Below are 13026 nucleotides of genomic sequence, written 5' to 3'. Positions count from 1 at the left end.
AATATTTTAATATATTGAAAACATAAAAATTTTATTTTTACAATAAATAATATTAAAATACTTTTTTATGATATATTTAACCAATATTTTTAAAACTCAGTATAGCAAAAGGTAAAAATTTAGGTATAGTCAATTTTACGTAAAATTGATAGTTGAGAGTCGTTAAATAATTTAATTGATTTAACTAAATTTTTATCTAACAACCCTCAATTATTAACTTTACGTAAAATTAACTGCACCTAAATTTTTATCATAACTTTACGTAAAATTAACTGTACCTGAATTTTTATCGTAACAAAATCTATTTTAATATTTGAATATACACCGTATATAAGCAGTTCCATATTTGTCCTTTAATGGAACAAATACCAAATTTAGACGGAGGGGTTATTTTCTAATCTCATATTCCCGTTTCAAAGTAATTAACTAATTAAGCTAACAACTACACATGGGTATCCTGCACCAAGATAATTCTGTCACTTCTAGAGACTAAACAACTTTTATTTATTTATATTCAACCATTGTTCTACGGTTCATTAGAGCCGGTTATCGGAAATCCAACTGAAAAATATTTTATTAAAATGTATCTATTTCACTCTTTTTTTTCTTTTTTTTTTGTCGATTTTGACAAATGGTGTCGAAATAAGCTTATATCAAAATCTTAAGTATTAGGAAGTAGACGATTTATCTGAAAAAATAGAAAGTTCAACTCAAAAATTACTTAATTAATGTTAAAATAATTTATATTTAGATTGCTAGTGGTAAACTAATAATAAACGATATAAGAATAATTAGATAATTAAATAAAAAAGAGGATAAAAGTGTAAAATGTTGATTAAAACAAAACAATAACAAAATATAAAGAAAATAAATGATAATGAATCAAATAAGCAAAAGAAAATAAGTTAAAAATTGATTTCTGACACCCACATATACTTGCACTCCATATTCTTCCGCTGCATCGCAAAAATTGAGAATTCTATATGTTTATGTGATGATCTAATATTTTTCAGTGAAATCCTGAACTCTTATTAGTTTTAACTATTTATAGACCATGAGATTGACTGGTCAAGGAGCATTTTGTCCACGATTCGATTTCTTTCTTTTTCTCAGCCACGACTTTACCTTGACCATGAAGAATCTTTATCCTCAAGTTTTGACACCTACATCTCTCTTAGTCTTCAAGTTCTAACTTGCTCCTCAAAATTTTGCTCCCATGTTCTCTTCTTCAGCTTGAAGGTCGAGTGGTAAGCCTCGATGCTCAAGAAATGCTACTAACTACCTTTCGACTTCGACATTCTTTGTCTCGTCTTTCGTCGACTTCAACTTACCCATTTTTGCTTCTGTAGTCGAAATACTACTTTTATGGTCAAAATCACTCACAGTCGAAAAAAATATTTTTTTTACCAACAAATTGTCCCTTTAAAACTTGTGACTTTGTTCAAAAGATACAAGTTTTAATATTCCTCATGCTAGGCATGCGTAACCTTTTCGGATTCTTTGAAATTTTGAAAAACAGTTACGCTTTTTTTAAAATCACGTGCACTTTTCTGAGAATACATAATGTCCTAGGTCTTAATGAGCCTTTTCTTGAATAAAACAAAATATTCTATCATTACTCCTTGAATCCAATCATTCCTAATTTTCCAAAAATCTTGCTTTTTTAAAAATCCTAATCTTCTCTCTCTGGGAAATGTGCTCTTCACAATCTCCCAATTCTTCCATTTAACCTTCACATCAACCATCATCACCACATTTTTTTCAACATCCATGGCTGCCACTTCTCATTCTCGCGGAAAAGAAGACAAAATCCTTCCTCTTCTTTCACTAGTAGCTGAAACAACACAGTTTCATGATAAAGATGGAGTTTTGAGAGCCCCAAATCCAAATGTAGAAATCTCTAGTCTCTGACATCGCCAGGTATTTTTGCCATTCTTAGTTAATGGAGAGTTGTATTCTTTTTGGGTCCTTTGTTAACCCAAAAACAAATTGATTCTATTTCTTCTTTCTTCCCATCACCCTCAGAATATCTACCATTAATTTTCTGTAAGAACATCAAGGTTTCATATTTTTCTGGTCGAGTGCTCAGAACTGTTCCCCCTAAGGATCTGAGTCCTCTTTTTTCAATCTGGATGTCTCGATTAGCACTTGTATATAAGCTGTTTTGGGAATCCCTAAATATTGTACATGCCTTAGAATTAGCTACCTTTGATATTTCTTACATTGCTCCTTTATTAGGGGCAGTCTGTACTTCTGGCACCCAGTCACTAATAACTTTCATTTTTCTTATGGAATGATGGGGCCGACCTTGATGGACATTTCGGCCCTGACCGGTTTACCAGTCGATGGTGAATTTGTGTCATGTTGACTAACTGTCCTAAAGATGATTTCGATATCAACTTTGATTTGAATTTCATATCGAGCTTTATTCAAAACAACATGGATTCTAACGAAGACCCTGTTTCTGATAATGAATATGTAGCCTTTCTCTTACTTTGACTCAACTCTTTCATTTTCTTCTCTAAGTCAATTCAAATTCAAAAGAACAATTACTTGTCCCTGGCCATTATGCTTCATCATAGAAAACTCATTGACCTTCCTACCTTAATTCTGAGTCAACTTTTTGAAACTCTTTTTTTAATTGTTGGTGAAATCTGTCAAGGGGATCCTTCAATCAACCCTTTTGACCCCCTTTGTGTTGTAAATCTATGGCTCAAAGCTATTTTGGAGTCTTGACTCACAATTTCTAAATCGAAAATTTTCTATTGATGGCATTCGTCTTTCTCAATTTTTCTGGACAAAACCAAAAATCATGTCCTCTATTGGCGCCTTTTGACACTTTGTTAGAACCTTGTTCAACATCAATGAGGACAATAATGTCTCATATTTTTCACCCATTCTCATTTCGACCCAGTTTTGTTTCATGTCTACATTCTTTTACCAGTTTTCAAACATCAATCGATAATATGTGGGTTAGGATCTTAACTCTTCAAATCCTTCCTGTTGGCTTACCGCATAAATCAACCTGGACTCTCAAAAAGAAACTAGTTATTTATTTGCCCGAGTATGTGGCTCGACAATTTGGTTTAACCCAACCCTTATCTTCTCCTTTGTCTCTCGATCCTGAAACTCAAAATATTCACTATGAGGTGTCAGAGATATAAGAATTCGACAAAATATTGGAAAAGAACCACCAGAGGATGTCGACTCAATACTAACATCTTAATATCACATATTGTTTCCTATCAACTCCTGACTTTCAAAAATGGTGGTCAAATTACTTTCTTGCTCATTGCACTTCTGTTGATCAAGCTCTCTCAAATATGGTCTTTTCTCCTGCACAGGAAGCATCAAAGAAAACTAGAGGTAAGTAAAAGAAATCTTCTATTAAGTACTTAGTATTTTCTTTCGACACTCAATTTTTCTAGTTACTTGACACACACCTATCACTTAGATTGCTGCTGGCCCACAACCAGCTGGAAAAATCTTAGACATTGATGAAGATATAGTATCAACAAAAAAGACCCACATGATAGAAGTCAAAGCAAAGAAAGGTTGATTGGTACAACTCTTTCTTCAAAGAAGTGTGGGCCTATTAATGTTGTAACGAGAACTGAAACACCAAAGCCTAAAAAGATTCAACCTACAACCTCGAAGGTATATATTTGATGATGTCTATCATAACTTTATAATTTCATCTCACTTGCAATTTTTTAAATATAACGCAATTGAAGCATTCTCAGAAAAGGCTTCTTCTCGAGTCACGATATCGACGACTGGTGCGGAATTTATAACCCACAAACTAACCGGCAAGTGCACCGGGTTGTACCAAGTAATACCTCAGGTGAGTGAGGGTCGATCCCACAAGGATTGATGGATTAAGCAACAATGGTTAAGTGATTTACTTAGTTAGACAAGCAGAAAATGGTGTTTGAAGGTTCAAAAGCATTAACAATAAATTCAGAATATCAGAAAGTAAGCAGTAAATTGAAGTGAATAATATATGAGGAAACAGTTAAGGCTTCAGAGATATCTATTTTCCTGATTGATTTTTCTTACTAACTATTTTAATCATGCAAGATTTAATTCATGGCAAACTATATGTGACTAAACCCTAATTCCTTAGACCTTTTTAGTCTCCTCTAAAATTCATCAACCGCTAATTCTTTGGTCACTTGATTCCAATTAGAGGGTGAAGCTTAATTCTAGTTTATATGCCACAAAAATTCTAATTACCCAAATATAAGAGGATTATATGTCACGTATCCCGTTAAGTCCAGATAATTAGAAATTTAGGAGAATATGTTTCAAGCTGTTGTTCAAGTAAAGAGCTTTTTCAAGTTATACAAGAACTCAATTAGAAAGAGGGTCATACTTCCGTTCCACCCAAATTCATAAGATAAAGAACGAAAAAAATTCTTGAATTATAAATCAGTACATGAATTAAAATAGAAAAATAATAGTATCAATCCATACAATAGACAGAGCTCCTAACCTTAACAATGGAGGTTTAGTTGCTCATGGTTCAAAGAGAAAATAAGGATTCTGGTAAACTGTAAATTGGGCTGAGGTGGAATGAAAAGTGGAATAATGTTCGAATGGAATCCCCAGAAGAGAAGTTTCTTTTCTCTTTTATATCTAATCCTAATTAATTTAAAATCTATTTTCTAAAATTAAAATAATATATTTTCCTATTTTAAAATAAAAATAAAGTTTAAATAAGAATTAATTAAATAATCAGCGTTTTCTGCACATGGCGCATGTCACGTGTACGCGTCAGTCACGCGTACGGTCTTCTTCGCGTGTCACGCGTACGCGTCAGGTACGCGAACGCGTCGCTGTGCAAATCTTCAAATCACGCGCACGCGTCGCTCCTCGCTGGTCATCTCCTTTAATTCTTGTGCTTCTTCCATTTGTGCAAACTTCCTCTCCATCCTCTAAGCAATTCCTGCCCTATATGGCCTTCTTCTCTTTTTCTGCAGAAGCTCCATCAAATCCAACCAAATGCTACCTAAAATAAACAGAATTCCACACGACTCAAAGTAGCATTCATAGTGGTTAAAAGATAATTAATTCTTGATTAAACTCAATAAATTGAATGCAAATTCACTAGAAAAAGATAGGAAAGATGCTCACGCATCAACGACCCTTCTGATCAAGAAATAGATTAGCCAGTTTGTGTTGAAATAGAATTCTTTCAACCTACTCAACCTACCTCGATTGGCATTCCATCTGCCCCTGTTCCGACTCAGAATCCAGTAGCTTATACTTCAATTTCTCCTTTCATTGGTACCGCTTTTACTTAGACTTTATGTTAAGTTCCTCTTGACTACCTCTTGACCTTATGTTTTTTCTTCTTTGGATTTTTGATACAGAAATTCGTCACCAAAGACACTACTTCCATATCATCGAAACAGAAATTCGTCGACCATGTTCCTTCTCAAAGAATTGCAAATTTGCATTCTAATGATATCGACTTCGACCTGAAAAATCTCTTGTCCGAGGCTCGACAAGTCTATTCTTCTGAAGGAATTGTGGCAGTTTAGGGTGTTCAAATCCAAACCGATCGAAATTAAACCGCTCATCCAATCCGATCCAAATCGAAAACCGATTAAAACCGCACTAATTCGGATTTAATTGGATTCTATTTTTTGCAAACCGCTGGATTAGATCGGATTTCAGATCTACTTTTCATAACCGATCCAATCCAATCCAAACCGCACAATGTGCTATAATATTATTATTTTATTATTATATGTACAATTATACTTATAATATGTTCAATTTATTATACATTTTTCTATTATTCATGTATTATTATTATTTAATAAATATTTTATGTTGTTATTTATTTATTTATTTTAACTAACCTATAACTTTATTTCTATTGTTATGTTATCGTTAGCTTTTTAAGATATTGTTAAAACTTGTTATGTCATTGTTGATTATTTAAAATTTGATGTTGAGACTTGTTATATGTATTTAATTTTTTTATTTAAAAAATCAAAAATCCAAACCGATCCAAACCGCTTGTCATCGGATCGGATCGGATCGGATTTCCAAAAAAATTTCATCCAATCCAAACTGCATCGCACATAAATTAAGCGTTCGGATGACTTTTTCCCTTAAAACCAAACCAAACCGCACCGCGAACACCCCTAGTGTTAGTGTCTTCTAACCCAGGGTTGAAAATAACTGAAAAATCAGCTCAGGCAGAGTCGATCAAAGAAGAAGAAGTTATAAAGAAATCTACTCACCTTGTGGCCATGAATCCAGATCCTCAAGTCATTAACAACATCAATGTCATTCTGGACTGCCTGAATCATTCAATTGAAGATATTAACAATGCTGTTCTAATGGTTTGACTTACTGATGCACTTGCCTTTCTCAATCAGCATATTTTCTTTGATATGCATTTTGCCCTTGGTTCATTTATTGAGGACGTCTCCTCCTATTTTTTTAGAATTTGTGATGTTGATCAAGAACTAAACACATCACTTGAGACCTTAGCCAATTATCACACTCAGCTAGCAAAATATGAACGACTAAGTTTCAAGTCACTGAGGTTTTATCAGAGGGTAGGGCAAAAGAACAACAAATAGTGTCGAAGATTACAATCTTGGAGATAGAGTTAGCTGATCTAAAATTAGGAAGAGACAAAGTTACATCCGTGAATGCTGCCCTTTCTCTTTGACTGGAAACGATTGAGAAGGCTCATGCTTCTAAGCTTTCGAGTAGAGATACTTTAATTGAAGCCATCACTCAAGCCTCCAATGCTCAGGAAGCAGCACAAGAATCTTCAACTCTGGACTAACGTCAACGGGATCTGAAACTTATGTTAAGGAGCTTGCTCTAGTTGTCCTTACTTTGTTTAGTATTTTCGACTTTCTTTATTTTTGTTAACAATAATATTTGTTGATATACTCCTTTTTCATATGCGTGGTTTGAATGTTACTCGTATCTCATTCATATGCATTACCATTGACAACAACTCCTATTTTAAAACATCCAAAAACTTCTTCAACTTCACAGAAGTCTCAATTTTGCTCTTCTAACACGTATTACATTAATGTTTATTAACTCACGTGCTCCTCACATGCTAAAAATTTGAAAAATGGTTATAAGAAAAATGAAATGGTTTGCATGTTTCTGGGAATGTTAACATTTCTAATGGGCTCTAATGAGCTTTTCATTGATTTAAACTCCTTTTATAATCCCAAGTCCTTATCATTACTTAATACTTTCATAAACACTTTCCAAAAATTCGTCTTTCTCAATACTCTTGCTTTCTTTGCAAACCCTTCACCTTTTGAAAATCTCATTTCCGTGACTACTCAATCCGATCTTCATTCCAGTAGCACTCCAGCCATTACGGCTGCTTTATCTTCATCCATCACTATATCTGCAATCATTACTACTAACGTCTCTGTTACCACTTCGACTACAGAGACAACTATGGCGTCTGCTTTTATTTCTGTTGTCAAAGTTGCTACTTCTGCTCCAGGTGGTGCCTCTACCACTCCTGCTTTTTCATCCCAAGAAGGTGATAAAGGCATTCACGTCGTAGGTCCTCCACTTTTGGTGGCCAACGTGTCACAATTTTATAACGATGATGGGACTTTAAGAGCTCCCAACCCTGATGTTGAAACTACCGCCTTATGGTGTAGCCAGGTACTACTTTTATTTCAAGTTTCCACTGTCACATATTCATTCTTAGGTCTCATCTCTACCTTAGAACAAGTCGAGTCGATTTCTTCTTTCTTTCCATCTCCCCCCGAACACCGTTCTTTGATCTTTTGTAAGAATGTTAAAGCCACGTATTTTGCAAGTGGTTTAATTACTCTGTCAGTCCCTATAATTTCACTGAATTTTCAATTAGGTCCCTATACTATATCATATTTTGTAAGTAAGTCCCTACTGTGGCAAAAATATTAAAATTAACGGAATATTCTGTTAAACTATATAGAATATTCAATAAAGTGTTAGGCATATTCTATTAGTTCTATCATTTTTGTCACGGTAGGGACTTAATTACAAAATCTAATATGGTATAGGGACTCAATTGAAAAGAAAAAAAGTATAGGGACCTAATTGAAAATTCAGTAAAACTATAAGGACCGACAGAGTAATTAAATCGTTACAAGTCGAGTCTTTAGGACTGCAACCCCAAAAGAATCGAGTTCATCATTTTTGACTTGGATGTCAAGGCTTTCTCCCACTTACAAGTCCCTTTGTAAGTCTCTAGGTATATTATCTGCTCTTCGACTATCCACCTACGACCTTTCTTATACTGCTCCTATGCTCGGTGCTAGCTTATACTTTTAGTGTCCATCCACGAATAATTTTCACTTTCTTTATGAGATGATGGGTCCGACTCTACTCGATTTTATCATTTTAGCTGCTGTATCTCTTGCTGGAGAAGATGTCTGCTGGACAACTCCATATCTCGAGGATGTTTTTTACATTAATTTCGACTCGACTTCTGTGTCAGATTTTATTCAGAACGACATGGGTTTTGAGGACGACCCTGTTACTGACAATGAACACATCACTTTTTTGCTCTTATGGCTTAATACATTTGTTTTTTGTCCAAAGTCAATCCAGATCCAAAAAAGCAACTATCTTTCACTATCCAAAAAAGCATGTTAAAAGTTGCCTTAGTTGGTACCAGTATAAATACTATGGGTCATTCGACGCTTCCGACTTTAACCCTGAGCCGAATCATTTTCAGGATAGTTGTTGACTTACCATTGAATCCAATGATATCCAGATTTGTTTTAATCAGATCTTCAACTATTTTCTGGAATAATGGAAGTATACTTTCAAGAAATAAATTAATTGCTGCTCTACCATCAACCAAAATGCGATTAATCACAAATCCTTCGGCTTTTGCCTTAATGTGAAACGGTTGAAGATGACCTTTAGTGATCTCATCGGGTCTTTAAATAATCATTCCTTAATCATGCCATTTTTGAAAAATTGGCACTCATCTCCTAAAATTGTATCATCGCAATCTCCTTTAAGACAGTTCCAAGGTCCCTCAGGATTACCCTAAAAATCGAAAGGAAGGACCAAGATTGTAGCAACATATCCAAAACCATTTTCTCCAAATATCACATCTAGATCATCCTCGAAACCAGAATAAAAGGTTTCTGTCAGCACCTCTTCCTCTTCTTTCCCTTTGGGATCGACTTGACAGGCAATATCTCCTTCGATTCCTCAAATACCTTGTCTCTTTCATGTTCCTTCTTTTGAGGTGATTTACTTTCTTTGGTCAACTCTGGATATGGCCCCTGTGTATCGACATGTTTGTGTTCGGGTCACAGCCCTTAGAATGAAGGGAGCTCTTTCTGGTAAACTGCGTGTCTGCATCGATACCTGCCTCGACCATTACCCCTTCTACTTGCTCCTCGTCTAAAGCCTCTTCTTTTTTGGGCTCCAGCCCAATTTCCAAAAATCTCCTCTGAGAACGTTGAAATTGTAGTTCCTCGAGTAGTTTGGGGCATTGTTCTGTACTCACTTGTTATTTGATACATTAGATGGAGGAACTCTAGTTCGACTTGACACCCCTTGGGATTTCTGGTAAACTGTTACCACCGTGCACATGTGTTGTTTGACCGGAGTAGCCACAACCTCTCAACCTTTAGTCCCTTGTTTCAGTCAAGTTTGTCTTAATTCTTCCTAATGGACACGTTCTCTACTCTTTTTATACAAGTCGAAAGCTTTAGCAGCCGAAGTGTTGAACAGGACACTATATCGTGGGCATATAGCTACATTTTCTTCTTCCTTCCTTTGTCTTAACAAAAAATCTAGCAGATCTTCTCCTGTCTTTGGATAAATAGACCTTTCCGCTTCTAACATGTCTAGTTCGAACAGTTCATCTTTCTTTATAAGTTTGACAAAATCCATGTTTACTGTGAATGCCACTTCATCTATTTCAATAAAATTTGAGGTGACCTGAAAATTATCGGAACCCACCTTCATTTCAAGCTTATCAGCAAACTTAAGTCGACTTTTGTTACGGCCCAGCCCAGCTGGTGGGGCGGTCGACCCGGCCCACGGGAGACCCGATCCACGTGATTGGATCAACGCGCGCCACCCGTCCGGCCTCACAACCCGGACACTCACCCTCATTGCCAGCTGACACGACAGCTGTAGGGCAAGAAGCTTCCTGGAAGGAGGCCTTCCCCAGTGGGGCTCGCCCTACTGACAGGATATATAAGGGGAGGGTCCTACCCCTCCCCCAAGGTACGTCACATATTCTTTATCCTCATATCACCTGCACCCCCTTCTAACGTGAGCGTTGGAGTGTCATTACAGGTGGCACCCCCCTCAACTCGCAAGGGGCTCGGGAAGTCGGCGACCCTCACCCCTCGCATTCCAAGCCCGAATTGAGACTAGGCCCTACCTTTGCACCCGACAAGCATCCGTAAATGTCCGTTAACCGACCTACCATACAACTTTCATCAATAGCCTTTTGTATCAAGTCCCTGAAACGAACACAATTGTTAGTATAATGTCCAGAAGCTTGATGAAATTTGCAAATTTTTTTGTTTCTCATTTCAAAAACAAATGGCATTCTTTTTTCCTTCAGGGAGTACAAGTTGTTTATCTTTTAGCAACATGACGAAGATCTGTTCAAATTTTTGTTAAATCGAAGGAATAATTATTTCCACATGACAAGGGAGTCGTATCCTTTGCTGGATTAAGAGATCGACACATATAAAAAGGTCCATCTTTTAATTCTACAGCAAAAGCAGATTCACTATTTGACTCGTCCTCGCTCATGCAGTCAACATAATTAACCTTTTTATTGAAAAAGAATTTTCTTTTATTCAACTCTTGTTCATCTTTTTCTTTATTTAACTTTTCAATTTGCTGTGCTTTATCAGCCTACTGGGCTAAGTCGAAAAATTGTTGATTCACCAATTTCTTTCGAATGTTAAATCCAAGCCTATTGATAACCATCTTAACTATTTCAGGTTCAATAATAGGTGTAAAATATTTATTTCTCATATTTTTAAACCGGATGACATAGTCGTTGATTGACTCGGGTTTCTCTCTTTTCACCATGAATAAGTCTGACAATGTTACTTTCATTTTTTTCCTAAAAAACTGATTATGAAAACTTCTTTCTAGTTAAACCCAACTAAGGATCGAGTTTGGTTGCAAATTTAAAAACCAAGTAAAAATATTCTTTGTTAATGAAGAGAGAAAATATCTCATTTTTAAATATTTGTTATTGGCCAACTCACCTATTTCGACCGAATAACGAGCAACATGCTCTATAGTCGATTCTTCACTTTTTCTTGCAAATTTTGTGAGGGATTTAGGAGTTTTGACTCCTCTTGGGAGTTCGGCTTGCAAGATATAATCGAGAAAGAGAGATATAAAATAAGTTTGATTAGTTACCCCAACATTCAATCCAGCTTTACTAGGGTGAACGCGGATCGGATCGGATTAGATATGGCCAAAATTTCGATCCAATCCGCACTAAATCATCGGATCGGATTGGATCTAATATTCGTAGTTTTTAAGCTTGGATCCGATCCGCACATTTGCAGATCGAATATCAAATATATCTGCAAAACAGAAAAATATTTTTAAAAGCTTATTTTTGTTAAAAAAATATCAATAAAATTTATTTTCTCTATTCTTTTAAATATGTTTACTCTTAAAATAATATTAAACATACAAATATTTACTTATTTATTTATTTATTTTTGCGGATACACGGATATGCGGATACCTATATAAAATTCACAATTCGATCCTATTAGTGTGCAGATCGGATTATATTCGATCTGATAGCCTTGCGGATCGGATCCATATCAGCAATTTTTGGATCGGATTCGAATAAATACCGCGGATGTGCAAATGGGATCTAATCCATGAACACCCCTATGAGCTTTTTTCAAGATTTGCTCGACCGCTTGAGTTATATTTCGACCATAAGTTTGAGCAGCATTATTTTCTCTAACTTCGTTTAATACCTTATTTGGGTCATCTCCCCTATTCAAAATGACAGGAGGGTTATTAACGTGAACTTCCTCAAAAAGTTGGGCGAGTGGTTGATTAATTGATCCCACAATATCATCGATGCGTCGAGCAACTTGCTCTATTCGAGCATTATTATTTTCTAACATTGGATTTAATACTGTAGCATCTGTTGTGTCAGCATATTTACTAAATTATGATGACTATCTTCGATTTGTTGTTTAAATACAGCCAAAAATTTGATTGTATTAGGCGAAGATTTTCCTACAGGAATTTGCCTCGACATTTCGAAAAATATTGAAGTACGGATTCCTCCTATTAACACCCTAGGGGATCCTATATCCTGCGTCAAAATGATATTCGACACTGTAGGATTTGATTGCCACATGGGTACATCCCAGATATGGAAAGTTATTTATTAAGGGTTGATAGGCATTATAATTTGCCATGTAAGGGTAGTATTGATTATGTGTACCCATTAGAGGATAATTCGAAGGAGGTGTGAGATTGTACAAAGAATTATTTCTTATAATGTTCATATCTCCAGCATATATAGCACTAGGATTCTCCAAAGGTGGTAAATAATTTGGAGGTAGTTCATATTGAGGCCATGCGACAGGTATGGCCATCGGAATGTCCTCTATCGACTGTTGACTCGAAAGACTGGTCGAAGGGATTGCTTCTATTTCAAGATTTTTAGTGGAATTTCCACTATCATTGTTCAACATGTCTGTCGAAGTTGAAGCTCTATCCGTCATGATTAGCTTACTATTTCGGAATTGCATACACCACTCAACAAGAATTTAACCCAGGATCCCACCGGGCGTACCAATTTGTTTCACTCGTTTTTTGTTGACTTCGACAAGTGGTATCAAAATGAACTTGTATCAAGATCTCAAGTATCGAAGAGCAAATACAACTCCTCTGAAAAAAGAATAAGCTCGACCTGAAAATTAATTAATTAGTGTCAAAATAATTTATATTTAGATTGCTAGCGGTAAATTGATGATAAATGACATAAGAATAAAT

This window comes from Arachis ipaensis, chromosome B03, assembly GCF_000816755.2.
Source record: "Arachis ipaensis cultivar K30076 chromosome B03, Araip1.1, whole genome shotgun sequence".
Classification (NCBI taxonomy): Eukaryota; Viridiplantae; Streptophyta; class Magnoliopsida; order Fabales; family Fabaceae; genus Arachis; species Arachis ipaensis.
This window is presented reverse-complemented; position numbering follows the sequence as displayed.